Source organism: Pleurodeles waltl, chromosome 12, assembly GCF_031143425.1.
Source record: "Pleurodeles waltl isolate 20211129_DDA chromosome 12, aPleWal1.hap1.20221129, whole genome shotgun sequence".
In the NCBI taxonomy this organism is placed as follows: Eukaryota; Metazoa; Chordata; class Amphibia; order Caudata; family Salamandridae; genus Pleurodeles; species Pleurodeles waltl.
Genome location: NC_090451.1, coordinates 499,849,755 through 499,868,821, shown reverse-complemented (window position 1 = coordinate 499,868,821; position 19,067 = coordinate 499,849,755).

The window sequence follows — 19,067 nt, the reverse complement described above, 5'->3', positions numbered from 1 at the left end:
CAGTCTCTCAAATCTCTCAAGTGGGTGGGTTGCCCACTGATTGGTGCTGGGGAGTGCAAAGCCACAGTCTCTCTAGTGGATGCTTTTCTCCACTGGTTCTAGAGGGGGCTTTGTGCCCAGAGTACTTCATCCTGCCAAGGACTGGGGTAGTGGATGCTGTTCTCCACTGGTTCTGGAGGGGACTTTGTGCCCAGAGTGCTTCATCCTGTCAAGGGCTGGGTGAGTGGATGCTGTTCTCCACTGGTTCTGGGGGGGGGCTTGGTGCCCAGAGTGCTTCATCCTGCTAAGGACTGGGGTAGTGGAGGCTGTTCTCCACTGGTTTTGGAGGGGGCTTGGTGCCCAGAGCGCTTCATCCTGCCAAGGACTGAGGAGGTGGATGCTGTTTTCCACTGGTTTTGGAGGGAGCTTGGTGCCCAGAGTACTTCATCCTGCCAAGGACTGAGGAGGTGGATGCTGTTTTCCACTGGTTCTGGAGGGGGCTTTGTGCCCAGAGTGCTTCATCCTGCCAAGGACTGGGGTAGTGGAAGTTGTTCTCCACTGCTTCTGGAGGGGGCTTTGTGCCCAGAGTGCTTCATTCTGCCAAGGACTGGGTGAGTGAATTTCTCTCCACTGGTTCTGGAGGGGGCATAGTGCCCAGAGTGCTGCACCTGGGGTGTGGCTGTTCCCATTCCCTCACCTCACCTGGGTGTGTGTGCCACAAGATTTCCTGGAAACAGGTAGCATGATACTCCATGGAGTCAGAGACACACCCCACCCTGCTGCAACTTTGCCTGCAAACTGCTGGTACTAACAGTGCTGGTTGTGGTGCCTCATGTAGTCTGTGCAGGGTCCAGGACGTCTCCTGCAGCGTCCGACGGCTGCCCACTGGGAATGTTGTCCATGTCGGCTGTGGTGGCACTGTCTGTGCACGTCGCGGGGCAGGTGGCGGTGGTTGCGGCGGCGTCTGTGGCGGAGATGCTGCCGGTGGTGCAGGTGTCAGCACCTGTGGAGGGAGATAGCAGGACGTCTCCTGCAGCCTCGGACGGCTGCCTACTGGGGATGATGCTGGGGACTATTGCTGAGGCAGCAGACATGCAGGTGGCGGTGGTTGCGGCAGTGTCCACCGCCGTACAGGTTGCTGTTCTGTTTGGCAGAAGGGATGACACCAGTCCATCAGCTGGAGGCTCCGTGCCTTGAGCTGACTTCCCTTTAGCCTTCTGTCCCTTCCCTACCTTGGAAGTCGCTGCTGGGACCTTGGCACTGTCCCCTTTTGTCTTGGAGGAGATCTTGCTGGGTGGTTGGTGCTGCTTTTCCATACGGCATGTGGGCCCCTTCTTGGCAGGTGGCGGAATAGGGTGATGTTTGGCCTCGATAGGTGGCACACTGACTGCCCTGATGGGTGCCGCCTGCGATGTTACTAGACTTGCAGGGACCACAATGCTGGAGGATTTGGTGGCTGAGGTGCTGGGCTGGGATCTGGACATCGTGGCCCTAGGGGAAGGATGGGGGAGAGGTGTAGGGAAGAGGTCAATGTTAGCCAGGAAAAGATTTTTAGACACACTGGGACGGGAAGGTGGAGGGGGTTTGGGAGTGGAGGAAGGGGTAGTGGTTGAAGGAGGTGTACGTCTGCTGAGTTTGGATGAAGATGCATGGGCTGGAGGCTGTTGTGAGGTGGATGGCTGTTGAGTGGGTGTGTGCCTGCGTTTGTGTAGTTTGGGAGGAGGGCTCACAGACACACTGGGTAGGACACAGGGGACGTGTGGATGGGAGTGGGGGTGGTGATTCCACGTGAGCGGTGTATAGTGATGGGCGTGCTTGGTAGTGGCTGAGGATGTAGTGCATGCACATGTGAGTGGAGACAAGACTGGTAGGGAGGAGGAGGACGTGGAGGAGGGTGACACAGCCGAGGCAGTGGATGTTGGCGTGTCTGCATGGGGATGGTGCTTGTGTGAGTGCCTGTGGGATGTGTGGTGCTTATGTTTGCCATGTCCACTCTTGTGTGTTGATGAGTGTGCATGCTGGTCTGATGGTGTGATTGGGGTAGGCTGAGGTACAGGGGATTGGGCCTGAGTAGTGGAAGTTGGAAGGGGAAGGCTGGACACAGGGACAATGGCTGCCATCAGTGCTGAGGCCAGAGCCTGAAATGCTCTCTGTTGGGCTGTCACGCCAGAATGAATGCCCTCCAGGTATGCATTTGTTTGCTGCAAATGTCTCTCGACACCCTGGATGGCATTCAAAATGGTTGATTGCCCAACAGCGAGGGATCTCAGGAGGTCAATAGCCTCCTCACTGAGGGCAGCAGGACTGACTGGGGCAGCGCCTGAGGTGCCTGGGGCGAAGGAGATGCCCACCCTCCTGGGTGAGCGGGCACAGGAAACATGCTGAGGGGATGCTGGGAGGGCGGTGCTGGTAGGGGGGGTGGCGGCTGTACCTGTTGATGTGGTGGGCACAGAGTTGCCCGCCCCTGCAAGGAAGCTCCCATCAGAGGAGGAGTCGCTGTCGCTGGTGTCTCCTCCTGTCCCCGTCGTGGAGCTCCCCTCACCCTCCGTCCCACTGGTGCCTTCAGACTCCAGAAATTCACCCTCCAGGGCCATGTGGGTTGCAGCTCCCTCCTGCTCCGGTGCCAATGCTCCTCTGCCAGATGATGCTAATGCACACAAGGACAGGGTGACAAAACAAAAAGGGGAGGAAAGAAAGAAGAGACACATGGTCAATGCCTGCAACACCACTGCCGTTGGTGGACACAACACAGGGAGCAGCCCTATGCACTAGCCCATGCACTAACAGTTCAGGGGAAAATCACATGCCCATGGGGGACTCTGCCTAGACCAATTTGATGCACAGCTGGAACCCACAGGAGCCCGACTAGGTGTAGAGGGCCACTACCACTTTTGGATTTGGAGTGCCACTGAGCCTGCCAAACAATGGATCTACCTTGGTCGTCTGCCCTGGCCTAGGGGAACCCACAGCCCACTTCCCCCACCCAGAAACCTCATAAAGCGGGCAGAGTCAGCTGAATGAGACTGTACTCACCCCCTTGTGGCTGCTGTGATGCCCTCAAGCGCCCATCCAACTCAGGATATGCCACCGCCAGGATCCGGTACATCAGATGGGTCATGGTGCGACGGGCACCCCTTCCACATTGGGAGGCCATCCCCAGCTAGGCCTCCGCCATCTTCTTGGTCCAGCGGTGCAGGTCCTCCCATCTTTTCCAGCATTTGTTGCTCCGTCTATGGTAGATCCCCAGGGTCTGCACTTCCTTGGCAATGGCATGCCAAATCCCCTTCTTCTAGTGGGCACTGACCTAGAGGAAAAGTGAAGTAAGAATGGATGTTACTCCCCGTCCGGTTCTTCTTACTCATTTGACACAAACCTCCCACCCTGGCCTAGAAAAATATACATTCACCATCCTCCAATGCTGGCCTCTGCCCCCTGTATCTTCCATCCACACCACTCCATACATTCATGTGCCATGCATCATGCTCACAGTGTACTCACCTGTTTGTCTGGAGGACCTTAGAGTAGCGTGTACTGGGGGAGGACCCCATCTACCAGCTTGTCCAACTCCTCCGTGGTGAAGGAAGGGGCCCTTTCCACAGACACTGTAGCCATTGTCGCTTCCAGACTGAGATCACAGCAGCACTTGCAGTGTAGGTCCTCTCCTGTTGAAGGTCAGGTATCAAGTGAGTGAACAGATAGAAAATGGTGGTCACGTCCGCGGCGGTGCGTACCGTCACCGCCGGCGTACATCGTCATTGGCTCCTGGAACCCATAGGGCCTACTGATAACCAATGCTGATTTGCGCCGCGGTCTTCGAGCACCTACCGCGACGCTGCACAATGCCAGCGCAGTTACCTCATTTCCCCTTGTCCCTCCTTACAGGTCAGGCAGCCACCATTTCAGGGGGGCTCATGGCAGGGCAACTACCTGTGTCACAGCACTTTTGGGCAGGAATACAGACAGACAGCGCCACACACCGATTACATCACGATTGTTCTAAACACCCTTGTGAAACCTATGTGGTGTATGACCCTCTGCTCACCCTTCTCCTCCATAGGGCATTTCCGCTGGGGCAGGTGATGAGATGGCGTCATCCTCCAGTATACAGCACCCTGGTGGACCTGTCAACAATGGAAGACAGACACATCATTATCACCTACAAACTTGATTGTGCCACAATCCATGAACTGTGTGCTCAGTTGGAGCCAGACCTGATGTCAGCTATCCACCATCCCACAGGAATTCCCCCTCTAGTGCAGGTCCTGTCAGTACTCCATTTCCTGGCCAGTGGGTCCTTTCAAACAACAGTGGCCATGTCATCAGGAATGTCACAGCCAATGTTCTCTAACGTGTTGTCCAGAGTGTTGTCTGCCCTGCTGAAACACATGTGCAGCTACATCGTTTTCCCTCAGGTGGAGGATTTGCCCACAGTGAAAGGTGACTTCTATGCCCTGGGACATATCCCCAACATCATTGCTGCCATTCATGGTACACATGTGGCATTTGTCCCCCCAGCAAGAATGAACAGGTGTACAGAAACCGCAAAAGCTGTCATTCTAAGAATGTGCAGATGGTGTGTTTGGCAGACCAGTACATTTCCCATGTGAATGCCAAGTATCCTGGCTCAGTGCATGATGCTTACATTTTGAGGAATAGCAGCATCCCTTATATGATGGGGCAACTCCAGAGGCACAGTGTGTGGCTAATAGGTGAGCCCAAGGTCCCAACACAGTTGACATAGGTGTCTGGGTTTGGGAGAGTCCCTAAGGTTTGGAGGATGTCTAACAGTTGTCCCTCGATATTTGCAGGTGACTCGGGTTACCCCAACCTGTCATGGCTACGGACCCCAGTGAGGAATCCCCAGACAAGGGCGGAGGAACGCTACAATGAGGCACATGGGCGAACTAGGAGAATAATAGAGCACACCTTCGGCCTCCTGAAGGCCAGATTCCGGCACCTCCATCTGCCAGGTGGCTCCCTTTACTACTCACCCAAGAAGGTGTGCCAGATCATCGTGGCATGCTGTATGTTGCACAACCTGGCTTTGCGATGCCAGGTGCCTTTTCTGCAGGAGGATGGGCCTGATGTTGGTCTTGTGGCAGCTGTGGAGCCTGTGGACAGTGAAGAAGAGGCGGCAGAAGAAGGAGATATAGACAACCGCAACAACATCATCATGCAATACTTCCAGTGAGACACAGGTAAGAGACTGGCACTGCTCCTCTCATATCATATTACTGTTGGACATTGCCTGAATCTGCCTTTTTACCTCTGTGTATGGACCCTGACACGTCACTTTGGCTTTCCATTTCACAGATCTGGGTCACACTTTCTGCCTTCTGCTATGTTTACTGATGCCCAACAACTGTCGAACATTGGTATGTGCAAATGAACATTGACATTGCTATATTTCTGAGAGGTTGCAATTACACATTTGTGAAAGTACAGACTGACTCCAGATTGATTTTTTGATTCAAGGGTGTTTATTTCTGTGCTAATAAGTGGAGGGGGCTATGCAGTGGGCTAGGGTTATGGTGGAGGAGTGTCCATGGTAGAGTCAAGTCTCTTAGTATCACAGGTGCATTGTCCAAGGGGGCATAGGAAGTGGAGTAATGGCAGTTGAAAGTTGTCAGGGTGACAAAGTGGGACAAAAGGGTGACAATCAAGAGAGTGTTATTTCCTGGCAGGGATCTTAGCAATGTTCCCTGTCTTGTTCCTGGATCTCAGGGACCATTTGTGGGCTGGTTCTCCTCCTGCAGGGGGTGGGGTGCTGGTGGCCTGTTGGTCCTGTGGCGAGACCTCCTGTCCACTAGCGCCGGTGGAGGTGAAGGGCTTTTCATCGCTCAGGCTAGTGTCAGGGGCCTGTTTGTGTGCCACTTTGTCTCTCATGGTGTTGACCATGTCTGCCAGCACCCGTGCAATGGTGACCAGGGAGGTGTTGATGGACTTCAAGTCCTCCCTCATCCCCAGGTAGTGTTCCTCCTGCAGCCGCTGGGTCTCCTGAAACTTGGCCAGTACCGTGCCCATGGTCTCCTGGGAATGATGGTATGCTCCCATGATGTTGGAGAGTGTCTCGTGGAGAGTGGGTTCCCTGGGCCTGTCCTCCCCCGTTGCACAGCAGTCCTCCCAGTTTCCGTGTTATCCTGTGCCTCTGTCCAGTGAACCGTTTGCCCACTGCCACTGACCCCAGGTCCCTGATTGTCTTGGGTTGGTGGGTTTGCCTGGGGTCCCTGTAGTGGTGGACACACTGCTGGTTGACGTGTCCTGGGGACAGAGGGATGGGCCCGCTGGGTGGGTGCTGTGGTGGTGTTTCCTGAGGGGGGAGTTTCAGTGCTGGTTTGTGACTGTGGCAGGGGAACCGACTGTCCAGAGGTCCCTGATGGGCCGGGCTGGTCATGTTGATCCAGGCGTGCAGAGCTGCTGTCATCATTGTGGGCCTCTTCTGTGGGGGGACTGGATATTTCTGGCACCTTCTGTCCGGTGGCTTTGGGTATGGGTCCTGTTGGGGTGTAAATGCATAGTTATTGTATCTGTGTGTTCCATCTTGTGCAATGGGTGAGTTACCCTCTACCCCTGTGCTTGCATTAATGTGTTTGCCCTTGTGTGATTAGTGATGTTGGGGTCTGGGTGGGTATCTGTACTGGACATGCTCTGGTGATGGGGGTCCATGCATAGGTGTTGCATGCAGGGCTTGGTATTGGGATGGGTGGGTTGTGATGGTGGGGCATATGTGAGGTGTTGGAGTGATGGGGTGAGGGTGAGGGTGGGGTATGTGATGGCATGCAGGTGGGGTGGGGGATGTAGTAGTAAAGATTTGACTTATCAGAGTCCAGTCCTCCTGCTACTCCTGCGAGGCGCTCAGGATGCATGATTGCCAAGACTTACTCCTCCCATGTTGTTAGTTGTGGGGGAGGAGGTGGGGGTCCACCGCCAGTCCTCTGTACTGCTACCTGGTGTCTTGCAACAACGGAACGCACCTTCCCCTGTAGGTCGTTCCACCTCTTCCTGATGTCATCCCGTGTTCTGGGGTGCTGTCCCACTGCGTTGACCCTGTCGACGATTCTCCGCCATAGCTCCATCTTTCTAGCAATGGAGGTCTGCTGCACCTGTGATCCGAAAAGCTGTGGCTCTACCCAGATGATTTCCTCCACCATGAGTCTGAGCTCCTCCTCAGAAAACCTGGGGTGTCTTTGAGGTGCCATAATGTGGTGTGAGTGATGTGTGAGGTGCTGTTTGTTGCACTGTGTGATGTATTGGTGTGTGTTCTTTGAGGTGCGGGATGTTGTGTGAGTGATGTTGTTGTGTGCCTGTGGATGCTGGTGTTGTGTTTGCTATTCTCTCTCTCTCTGCTTTTTGAAATTTTTTTGTTGTAAGGGGTTGTGGGTAATGTGGGTGTGTGTTTTATAGTGGTGTGAGTGTGTGGGTGTGGTGTGTGTATGTGTATCAGGTGTGTGTAGTTTGAATTGTCCAATGTGGTTGTGTTTTGTAAATCTGTGTGTATTTTGAGCGCGGTGGGGTGTACCGCCAATGGATTACCGCTGTTGAAAGACCGCTGCATTGATTTGTGGGTCGTGATAGTGTGGGTGTATTACTGTTGGCGTGACGGTGTAGGTTTTGCTATCACCAGTTTATCACTGACCTTTGGTGTGGCGGACTTGTGTGGGTATCTGTTTTGTGGCGGATTACGAGATGTTGGTCGTAATACATGTAGCGGATTTCCGCCATGGCCATGGTTTGTTGCCGGCCTTCGGCACGGCAGTAAGCAGGATTTACCACCAGGGTTGCAATGAGGGCCTTAGTATGGTCAGAATGGTAGTACAAAATCCTGCTAACTGGTGAAGTTTGATTTATTATTACTATTTTAGGAAAGCCACTTTTAGAAAGTGAGCCTTTGTCTTCACTTAAATACTTCTGTGGCTTACAATCCACATCTGACTAGGTTTAGATCACAGCTCCCTTGTGCATTCACTCCGACAACCCCAAACACAGGATGCTCAGTCACACTTGTATCCATCTGCATAATGAATTGGTCTTCCTGGGCTGGGAGGGTGGAGGGCCTGACACTTACATGTCAAAGGACAGTAGCCTGCCCTCACACAAAGGACTGCCACACCCCCTACTGGGACCCCGGCAGACAGGATGGAATTGAAAGGAGACCTTGTGCACTTCTAAGCCACTCTTTGAAGTCTCCCCCACTTCAAAGGCAAATTTGGGTATTTAGGCAGGGTCTCTGACCCTACCAGCTCAGACACTTCCTGGAGAAGAAACCCTGAACCAGAACCTGCAACCTGCCAAGAAGAAGAACTGCCTGGCTGTCCAAAGGACTCACATGGACTGCTCTCTGAGAAGGACTGCTGCCTTGCTGTTGCCCTGCTGCCTTGCTGCTCTCTGGCTGTACTGAGAAGTGCTCTCCAAGGGCTTGTATAGAGCTTGCCTCCTGTTCCCTGAAGTCTCAGGACCAAAAGGACTTCATTCCTGCAAAAGAACTCCTTGTGGGGCAGAAATAGATGCACAGCCTGCAAGAAATGACGCACAGCCTGCATCGCGGTGAGAAAATCACTGCAAGCCGAACCAGAACGACGCAGCCAGACTTCGCAAGGAGAAGATCGATGCAGTGCCAGCATTGCAACTGGAAATTCGACGCATGGCCCACTGGATATATCTTTTTTACAGCGATATTTCAATGTATACTTATTGCATCTTGAACGTTTTGACCTGCATCTTATCAGATAAATATTATATATTTTTCTAAACACTGTGTGGTGTATTTGTGTGGTGTTCTACTGTGTTATTGCATGATTCTTTGTACAAACACTTTCCACACTGCCTTCTAAGTTAAGCCTCACTGCTCAGTGCCAAGCCACCAGAGGGTGAACACAGGTAATTTGGATTGTGTGTGGCTTACTGTGACTAGAGTGAGGGTCCTTGCTTGGTCAGGGGGTAACCTGACTGCCAACCAAAGACCCCATTTCCTACATTGGTGATCAGCGGTGAAGACAGGACTTGTATTTGTACAGTGACATACAGTAGCTAAGTGTTCACTACCTACCCACAGTTGAAGGTCAACTTGAATTTTTATCTTTTTCTGCAAATTTGTTTTCTGCCTGACAATTTTAACTAAAATCCTCATTCAACATGTCTCTGGCTGGGTCTCAAGCAGGAGCTGAAGATTTTGACCTACCCAAGCTGGAGACATATACTGTTAAACAGCAGAAGGGGTTCTGCACAGATATGGGACTACCTACCCAGGGTGCCTCCAGAAAGGCGGAATGCAAAAGGCGCTGAGTGCCTGGGCAGAAGCCCATTCTGATGAGAATGGTGGCCCCTCAGAGGATTTCTTGCCAGGAATGGAGGATGTTACCATTGTGATTGTGCCCCCTGCCAAATCAGGGAGCAGTGTCTCTAGCCATAGCCTGACCGCAGAGGAAAGGAGGGAGGAGAGAGAATTTCAATTACAAATGGCAAAGTTAAAAATTCATGCTCAACAGGAGGAAAGGAAGGCAGAGAGAGAAGCCAAACAGGCTGAAGTTGAGAGAGCAGCCAAGCAAATTGAGGTTGAGAGAGCTGAGTCTGCAGCTGAGAGAGCCTTGGCTGAAAAGACACTTTTGTTGGCTCATGAACTGAGTCTCAAGGAGCTGGATATTAAGGCAAGATAGTCTGAGTCCAGCAGTGATGGTGGCAGCATATATGCAGGACCTTTAGGGAAAAAGAAGGGTTGTATACCCAAAAGTGTAGTGCCAAGTTATTTGAAGGGATATGACATTGATAAGTGGCTGGCTGCTTATGAAGTTGCACTAAGAGCTCATGGGATTTCTGAGGAGCAATGGGGGGCGGCATTGTGGTTTTATGTACCAGTAGTGGAGAGGGACACACTTCTTACACAAGATCCAAAAGATCAAAATGTATATGCACCCATGAAAGCCACTTTACTTGCCATGTTTGGGCTGACTCCTGAGAAATACCGTCAGAGGTTGAGGGACAGAACCAAACTCTCCACACAAACTTGGGTAGACTGTTTTGATTCATCCAATAAGGCACTGAATCTGTTGGTGCGGGGCAGCAAAGTAAATGATTACACAGGATTATATGATTTGATTCTGTGAGAGCATATGATCAGTGTTTGTTTTACAAAGTTGCGCCAGCACCTAGCAGACAGTAAGCTGACTGATCCTAGGAAGCTTGCTAAGGAGGCTGACCTCTGGGTTAGCAGCAGAGTGTCCATTAAGGTACCTGGGCAACAGTCCTCAGCCCAAGCAGCAGGTGAAGCCTCTGGCGATCACCACCTATACTGGGAGAATGATCTCCTATACAGTGAGCCTAAGGTACCGGACGTTGGGGCCGCACGTGTGCTACTGTCCCTCAGTGTTACAGGCCTTCCTACTGGGACTGGCTCACAACATCCCCCTGGCAGGACATTTGGATCAAGAAAAGACCTTCGTCAGACCTGTCACCCCCTTCCATTGGCCGAGAATGGGGGTAGCCTCAGATAGCTTCTGTAGGGCCCCCCCCCACCTGCCAGGCCAGTGGGAAGACAGGGAAAAGGCTTAAGGCCCCCCTGACCACACTCCCCGTCATTGGCACCCCCTTTGAAAGGATAGGCATTGACGTCATTGGTCCCTTGGATGGCAAAACCGCCCTAGGCAACAGGTTTTTCCTGGCTAACCCAGAGGCAATCCCTCTGAGGACAATGACTGCACCAGTGGTGACCAGAGCTCTGATGGGAATATTTACCTGTGTGGGGTTCACAAAGGAGGTTGTGTCTGACAGAGGCACAAACGTCATGTCAACGTACATGAAGTCCATGTGGGATGAGTGTGGGGGCAACCTACTGTTTTACCACCCCTTACCATCCTCAATCCAATGGGCTTGTTGAGAGATTCAACAAGACCCTAAAAGGCATGATCACTGGCCTACCTGAGGCCATGAGGCTTAAGTGGGATGTCCTCTTGCCGTGCCTCTTCTTTGCTTATAAGGAGGTGCCCCAGAAAAGGGTGGGGTTCAGACCCTTTGGACTTCTTTATGGTCATCCTGTCAGGGGACCACCAAGCATAGTAAAAGAGGGATGACAGAAAGCTCCCAGGAAACCTCCCCAGGATGTGGTCAGTTACAAGCTGGTCCTCTGCAACCAGACACAGCATTTCCTGAAGCAGGCCAAGTGCAACCTCGAGGCCAGTCATCAGAGGTGATGAAGGAGTGGTATGACCGGAAGGCCACTCTGGTTAAATTCTCACCTCGTCTCCTTTGATCCACACAATATGGCAAATGCAGAGGATTTAATTATTTATGTTAAGGGAGATCCAGACTGGGATTATCCCTACATGTGAAAGTGTTTGCGTATAAGGCAGAAATATGCTAGATAGCATAACACCCAGAATTCTACCACTCCCTTACATCAATAGCAAGAGACCGGGGGAACCTCATTATGGCCCTCATTATGATATTGGCGGTAAATCCCACTTATCGCCAATTTGACCGCCGCCAATGTACTGCCGCCGCAGCGGATATCTGCTAACCATATTATGACACACACACACCATTCCATCACTATACAGCCACACACAAAAATCCGCCAGCCCACAGGGTAGCGATAAAATGACGGTATCAAAACTCACACCGTTACGCCAACAGAACAACACCCATAACATTATGACCCATGAATCACCACAACAGACATTCAACCGCGTAAACCGGACACCCATACACACACCACATGCACACACCGACACCACTATAAAACACATACCCACATTACCCATAACCCTTTACGAATACCAATAATTGCCAGCAAAGAGAGACAGCAAGAGCACCCACACAACCAGAGCCACGTACCACCATCACCTATACACCACCCACTCACCTTACATCAAACACCCCAACACATCACCCTACACATCCTTACCCACACCACTCACTCTACACCCATGGCACCACAACGACACCCCAGATTCTCTAAGGAGGAGCTAAGGGTCATGGTGGAGAAAATCATCTGGGTAGAGCCACAGCTATTTGGATCACAGGTGCAGTAGATATCCATTGCTAGGAAGATGGAGCTATGGCGGAAAATCATGGACAGGGTCAACGCCGTGGGACAGCAACCCAGAACAAGGGATGACATCAGGAATGTCCTACAGGGGAAAGAGCGTTCCACTGCAGCGAGACACCAGCTGGCAGTACAGAGGACTGGCAGTGGACCCCTGTCTCCTCCCCCACAACTAACAACATGGGAGGAGCAAGTCTGGGCAATCATGCATCCTGAGGGCCTGGCAGGAGTAAGAGGAGGACTGGACTCTAGTAAGTCAACTGTCTATTACTATCACCCCCACTACCTGCATGCCAGCACATACCCCCACCCTTACCCTTACTCCCATCACTCCACCACTTCCCACACACCCCACCATCACAACCCACTCATCCCAATGCCAAGCCCTGCATGCCATACCAATGCATGGAGACCACTCACAGCCCTGCATGGACACTTATCACTACAGCATGCACACTAGAGACAATCAGCTAGCCCACCAAATAACAACTCACACAAGGCAAAGCTGCCAGGGCAATAACAACCATAGAGGGCAACCCACCCATGCATAATATGTCACACACAGAAACAATAACACTGCATTCACATCCCCACAGGTACCCCAGCCAATGTCACCGAAGAAGAGGTGCCAGCAACATCCAGTTCCCCCACAGAAGAGGCCTGGGGTCAGTGGTAGTGGGCACATGGCTCAGGGGACAGAGGCACAGGACAACAGGGAAGCTCGGAGGTCTGCTGTGCACCAGGGGGAGGACAGGCCCAGGGAACCGACTCTCCAGGAGACACTCACCGCAATCCTGGGAGCATACCAACATTCCCAGGATACACTGGGCCAGATCCTGGAAAAGATGCAGGAGAACACGTGGGCTGCAGGAGGGACAGTACCTGGGGATCAGGGACGACTTGAAGTCCATTAACACCACCCTGGACTCCATTGCACGAGTGCTGGCAGACATGGCCAACAGAAGAAGGGAGGCAGTGGCATACCAGCGGGCACCTGACACTAGCCAGACAACTGAACAGCCCTCCACCCCGCTGCAGCTAGTGGACAGGGGGCCCCTCCACAGGACCAACAGGCCACCAGCACCTGTCCCCCTGCAGAAGGAGAACCACCCCGCAAACGTTTCCCTGCGATCCAAGCAGACGCCAGAGACTATTGCCAAGAGCCCTGCCAGGAAAGAAGACTCTCCTGATTGTCACCCTTGTGTCCCACTCTGTCACCCTCTCCACTTTGAACTGCCATTGCTCCCCTTCCTATGCCCCCTTGGACAATGCACCTGTGCTACAAATAGACTGGACTCTAACCTGGACTTTCCTCCATCATCATCCCAGCCCATAGCACTTCCCCCTTTTCGTCAGAGCACAGCAATAAACACACTTTGAAAAAATACAAGTATGGAGTATGTCAAATGATTTAAGTGTGTATTCTTTTTAACAAGCTTTAAACATTACAATTAAACTGTACAGTAATGTTAACATAGGAAAGACCTTTAGTTGGCTGCAGTGAACACACCAGGATCAATATTGGGGCACCGACATCTGCAAAAAGCGATGCCAATGGGTACAGTGTGGGCATAGAAGTGGGAATTCACAGCCTGCCAGTGACAATGTCACACATCAAACTGTCAATGAAATGTGAAATAACACAGTCTTACCTGTGTGTCATTGGAAGTATTGACGAATGACTGCACTTCTGTTGTCCTCATCCTCATCCTCTGCCTCCTCATCTTCACTGTCCACAGGGTCCACTGCTGCCACACGCCGATCTGCAGCCTCCTCCTCCTGCAGAAAAGGCACATGGCATCTCAAGGCAAGGTTGTACAACATGCAGCATGCCACGATTATCTGGAAGACCTTCTTGGGTGAGTAGCACAGGGATCCATCTGTTAGATGGAGGCACCAAAACCTGGCTCTAAGAAGGCCGAAGGTACGTTCAATAATCCTTCTTGTTCACCCATGTGCCTCCTTGTAACATTCCTCATCCCTTGTCCTGGGATTCCTCACAGGGGTCAGTAGCCATGATAGGTTTGGGTAACCTGAGTCACCTGCAATTATCAAGGGACTACTGTTAGCCACACACTAACCCTTATGTCCCACACCATACCCTTACACCAACATCCACTGGGTGGGAACCAGGGCTCACCTATTAGCCACACCCTGTGCCTCTGGAGTTGGGCCATCACATTTGGGATGCTGCTATTCCTCAGGATAAAAGCATCATGCACTGAGCCTGGATACTTAGCATTGACACAGGAGATGTACTGGTCCTCCAAACACACCATCTGCACATTAATCGAGTGATAACTTTTTTGATTTCTGAAGACCTGTTCATTTTGCCGGGGGCGGGGTACAAATGCAATATGTGTCTCATCAATCACACCAATGGTGTTGGGGGAATGTCCCATTGCATAGAGGTCAGTCTTCACTGTGGCCAAATCCTCCACCTGGGAAAAAATGATGTAGCTGCACATCTGTTTAATCATGGCAGACAACACTCTGGTCAGCACTATTGAGAACATTGGCTGTGACATTCGTGCTGCCAAGCCCACTGTCACTTGGAAAGAACCTGTTGCCAAAAAATGGAGCACTGATAGAGCACTTGCACAAGAGGGGGGGTCCCAGTGGGGTGACGGATAGCAGATATCTGGTCAGGCTCCAATTGGGCACACAGCTCTGTGATTGTGGCCCTGTCAAGTCTGTAGGTGAGGATATTTTGCCTGTCCTCCATTGTTGCCAAATCCACAAGGGGTCTGTACACGGGGAGATGTCTCCATCCCCCATTCAGCGGTTGCAATCTATGGGGCAAAAGAGTGAGCAGCTGGTCATTATCTGTACATTGTAACCACTACAGTTCAATACATATTATGATTGTTACAATATTTTGGTGGCATATGTCCAGAATGTGAAATTGTGAGCTGTGATCCAGTTAGGATCCATGGCCTACCCCCCACCCCCTGAACTGGAATCCGCATGTCTTGTATGGAGGAACAGTTGGAAATTAGGTCATTCCACTGAAGTTGTGCGCCGTTGCAGGAGGCGGACGGGAACCGCAGTGCAACTCCTCATTGCGTCCCCTGTGTCCTCTCCCACTGTTTCTGTGCCCCTTCCTCCCAAAGTACACAAACGCATGCACTCAGACACCCAACAGCCATACACCCCACAACAGCATCCAGCCCATGCACCTGCACCAAAACACAGCAGACTGACATCTCCTACAACCACTCCATCTTCCTCCACTCCCACACCTTCTCCCTATGCCTGCTCCAATGCCCCTAAGAAGCTTTTCTTCTCCACCGCTGACCTCTTCCCTACCCCTCCTCCCCCCTGTCCTTGACGTCAGGCCAGGGTGGTCAAAACCCAGGCAAGCACCTCAGCCACCCAGTCCACAGGCACAGTAGTGTCCCCAGCAACTCCAGGTGGGAAAGGATCCCGGCTACCAGCCAGCCAGACGGAAGGGGCGCCTGCCACAAGTGCTTCAAGAAAGGAGCCATCCCCAGCTGCAGGAAGGAAGGGCAAGGGGCCACCCCCAGCTGCAGCAAGGAAGGCCAAGGAGCCACCCCCAGCTGCAGCAAGGAAGGCCAAGGAGCCACCCCCAGCTGCTGTCAAAGGGAGCAAGGAGCCATCCCCAGCTTCTGGCAGGAAGGGCAAGGGGCCTGCACCAGCAGGCAGTAAGGATAAGGGTCCTGGTGCTGGGACTCTGTCGGAGCTCACACCACCATCCATGGTGGTGCAGCCGTCCGGAGCTGCAGGGAATGGGCTGGAGCCTCTCCCCATCACCACCACCAGCTCTGCCAGCAGCACCAGTGGGCAGCCGTCAGAGGCTGAAGGGGATGGGCTGGAGCACCCCCACCACCAGCTCCACTAGCAGCACCACCACCAGCACCATCACCAGCAGCACCAGTGGGCAGCCGTCCGAGGCTGCAGGGGATGGGATGGAGCCTCCCCCCACCACCACCAGCTTCACCAGCAGCACCGCCACCAGCAGCTGCATCAGTGGGCAGCTAAACGAGGCTGCAGAGGATGGTCTGGAGCCTACCCCCTATCACCACCAGCTCCGCCAGAAGCACCGCGACCAGCACCACCACCAGCAGCAGCAGCACCAGTGGACAACCATCCGAGGCTGCTGGGAATGGGCTGTAGCCTCCCCCCATCACCACCACCAGCTCCGCCAGCAGCACTACCACCGGCAGCAGCAACACCAGTGGGCAACACTCCGAGGCTGTAGGGGATGGGCTGGGGCCTCCCCCACAACTAGCACCAGCAGCACCAGTGGGCAACCATCCGAAGCTACAGGGGATGGGCTGGAGCCTCCCCCCACCATTACCAGCAGCAGCAGCACCACTGCCACCACTGAACAGCCATCACCGCCGGCGGACATTCTGTAGACCTGTCTCCATGGGCTGTTGTGCGGCCTGCCCCTTGCAAATCCTGTTGGTATGACACCCACCTGAGAGACTGTGACCTTGCAATCCCCAAGATCTGCATCACAGGGTACAATGCCCCCTCCAGAACCAGTGGCGATGCCATCCACTCACCCCATCCTCCCCAGGATGAAGCTCACTGGGCACAATGCCCCCTCCCGAACCAGTGGAGAAGCCATCTACTTGAGAGACTGTGGCTTTGCACTCCCCAGGACAAAGCACAGGGCATGTTGCCCCCTCTAGAGCCAGTGGGCAAGTCACCCACTTGAGAGACTGTGGCCTTGCACTCCCCAGGACAAAGCACAGGGCATGTTGCCCCCTCCAGGACCAGTGGCGTTGTACCATCTGCCGGCTGAGGTGCTCCCCATTCCCTGTCCCCCTGAGGTGCCTGCTTATTTTCGACCTAATGCCCCTGCAGTGTTCTCTCCGTGTTGTTGCAGGAGTGAAGTGGGGCCTTGGACTTTGTAATGTGGCCCTGTGGCCCACAGACATTGAGGACTGGGCAGTGTCCCTCCATTTGTAAATATGTATATATACCTTTTGATTTGGATGCATGTTTTGCTACTATTTTATCTTATCACACTCACTTTGATCTATTGGAGTTGTCCTTGCATTATTCCTGAGGGGTACAGGGTAAATATGTTATGTCACTGCATCTGCTTGTGTGTATGGTGTTGGGGGTGGGGGTGTTGCGTGTTGCATGAAAAACACACTACAGGTACTATCTTAGCAGTAGGAGACCTAAAGAGTCTGCTTAGTTTTCTTATAGGATATGAAACATACACTGTGTTTTAAAAGGCTAGAGTGAGAAATGTTGCCCTCACTGAAACTAGATGTGATGGGTCTCCATTTAATTTAGTAAGGACAGCGGTTTGGGATCAGCTGAGGAAAATGTATCCTGATGGGCCAAATATTGGATCTCTCATGACACAGTCAATGCAGCCAAATGAGCATCCCACTCAGTTCCTTAATAGGATAAAAGAGAAATGGACCCAAGATGTAGGTCAGGTTTGGGAGGTAACAGGAGGAAATGCTATATTACTTTATATTGTAATGTAATGTGATTTGAAAAAAGGGTTATCCTCTGGTGTACAGGATAGCCTAGATAATATAGTGGCATTGGAATCCAAGCCCAGGACAAAGATGAAAGCACATATAATATAGTTTTTGCAAGAAGAAAGTAGGAGAACAAAAGGGGCACACAGAATGTGATAGAAAAAGTAGCATCATAGTTAGTACAGCAGAAGTTGGCAAAGAAAGGAGCAGTAGAAGGAACTGCAGTGGCTGCTGCCACTCAGATGACTGTAAATTCTGTAGGATCAGTCCCAGGGACCACTCAACAACAATACCCACAACAACAGTACAATATAAGGACAAGGGAAGTAGTAGAGGAGGGCAAGAAGGAATAGGATAGGTCCCCAATGATTGGATCACGTATGTCATTATTGTCAGACGTTATGTTATGTTATCTTAAGTGTTTTGTATAGCACATGGCTACCCGAAGGCCTCCAATCGCTGAGGACGGACACTGAGGGAAAGTCTGAGGGGTTGTGCTCTGAATAGCCAGATTTTTAATGCTTGCCAAAAGGAGAGTTCATGACTAGTAAGGCGAGGACTGAGAGGTAGAGAGTTCCATAACTTGGCTCAAAGATAATCCAGGCGCTAAATGACAAGGGCCTGGACAATAAGTCTCTTTTCAACAAATGGGAGGATTTTAAAAAACTTCCTCAGAAGCCTGAGCAGACTAAAAGGTGTGTCAGAAACCTTCTTGACGTGATGTGCCATAATAAGCTGAGGGTCCAACCATACTCCAAAGCTCTTAATTAATTCCTTAGACAGAGGGCGATTTCCCAAGGGTTCTGGAATTGAAGGATTATAAACCAGATGGGTATGGTGTCCTAGTATCATTATCTCAGTCTTGTCATCGTTGAGCTTGAGCCTACATGGACACATGCACCAGGCCACCGCTTGAAGGCAAGAAGTAAGTGACGAACAGTTTGTGCTGGTGTTTGTGGATAGTGAGACTAACAATTAAGTGTCATCTGCGTATGACACCAGCGAGAGGCCATAAAGCTTGACAATTTCAGCTAAAGGAGACATATAGATGTTAAATGACATAGGGCTAAGGGAGGAGCCCTGTGGCACTCCACAGCTCCTCTTATAAGAGCTAGAGAGAAAAGATCTGTCGAGGACCTAAAACGATCTCCGCTCCAACAAGGAGGAGAGCCATCTCAAGGCACCGCCCGAGATTCCGACCTCTCTCATTCTCAGAAGTAATATGTCATAATCAACGGTGTCAAAGGCAGCACTGAGGTCCAGCAGGATAATAGCCGTCACAGTGCCCTGATCAAGACGACTTCTAGCCTCTTCCGTGACTGCAACCAGAGCTGATTCTGTGCTGTGAAGAGCTCTGAAACCCATCTGGGTGGGATCCAGGATGTTATTATCTTACAGAAAGCATGAAAGTTGGACATTAACATGCTTTTCAATTATTTTAGATAGGGCAGGCAGCAGAGAGATGGGCCTATAATTACTAAGCAGGGTGGCGTCTAGATTAGGATTTTTCAACAGGGGTCTGACAATGGCATGTTTCCACTGGTCCAGGACAGAGCTCATAGAAAGTGAAGAGTTCA